Source organism: Bison bison, unplaced genomic scaffold (genome assembly GCF_000754665.1).
Source record: "Bison bison bison isolate TAMUID 2011002044 unplaced genomic scaffold, Bison_UMD1.0 scf7180017845885, whole genome shotgun sequence".
NCBI lineage: Eukaryota > Metazoa > Chordata > Mammalia > Artiodactyla > Bovidae > Bison > Bison bison.
The window spans coordinates 1-1,258 of NW_011476458.1; positions in this window are offsets into that span (position 1 = coordinate 1).

The following is a 1,258-nucleotide window of genomic DNA, read 5'->3' on the forward strand; positions in this document are numbered from 1 at the left end:
TTTTTTTTTGGCCATGCTGCTTGGCATGTGGGATCTTAGTTCCTCGACCAGGAATTGAGCCATGACCCCTGCAGTGGAAACAGAGTCTTAACACTGGACCACCAGGGAAGTCGTGCTGGAGTCATTCTGAGAGATCACTCCTTAGGACTGGTCCCTGATCCCCACTCCTTTCTTCCCCAAGTATAATAATAATAATAATGACAAGCACTGTGTAGCAGGGGTGGGGAGAGCTTTGTAGACAGAAGTTGTTTGATTCTCCCAGCAGTCTCATGAGGTAGGTATAATTAGCCCCATTTTAGAGAGAGAACCAGATATTGAGGCTCAGAGAGGTCAAGGGAACTTACCCAAGGTCACACAGCCACCCAGGTCTGTCTGACTCCAAAGCCGACACTCTTTCCACTCTTTTCTGGCACTGAACCTACTGTGTGACCTTGACTGAGTCACTCGAACTCTCTGTGCCTCAGAGCAGTTATAGGATGGGGGGTGTATACCAGGCCCTGAGCAGGTCTCGGCATCCAGGGTGGATGGTGTTCAGTGAAACTAAGGCAGTGAGTGAGGGGTTGGCTCATTCTCAGAACCAGAGGCGTGTGTGTCGTCAGGCACGTCGCTCCTAAGGAGTTTTTAGTGCTTCCTGTCGTTGTCTGATTCATTGATAAATTATGTGCACGAGAGGCACTGTGGTCTAGTGGTTAAGAGAAAAGGCTCTGGGGCCAGGGTGCTTGACTTTGAATCCTAGCTCTCAGTTTTCTAGCATTGTGGCCTTGGGCACGGTACATAACTGCCCTGTGTCTCAGTTTCCTCATCTGTAAAATGGAGATGATTCATAGTGGTAATTAGATTTGATTTTCTGGGTGGGGGGGAAGTACTTAGTGCCTGGCACTAGTAAGTCCTATCTGCAGGCCTTAGCTGTTAGTTTATTACTGATAAGCGGTGTACACTGCAAGGCACGTACGGAGAAGGCAGAGAGAGACGCTGTTTCCTTCCACTCACGACGTTCGCGCGTTTCCTGCTGGGTGGAGACCACAGGTGCTGTGTACCCTACTTTGGGCCCGTGGGCCGGGAGGCTGGATGTCGGTTGAGGGGTGGCTTTGCTGACCCCTACTCCTGGGCCTTGTCCCCGCTCCAGCTCCAGGGGGCCCAGCGGAAGCTGCAGGAGCAAGAAAGCGAGTTCCGGGCCCGGGAGCGAGACCTGCTGGGCTCCGTGGAGGAGGCGCGCGGCGCCCGGAACCAGCAGCTGGACCAGATCGGAAGAGCGTCG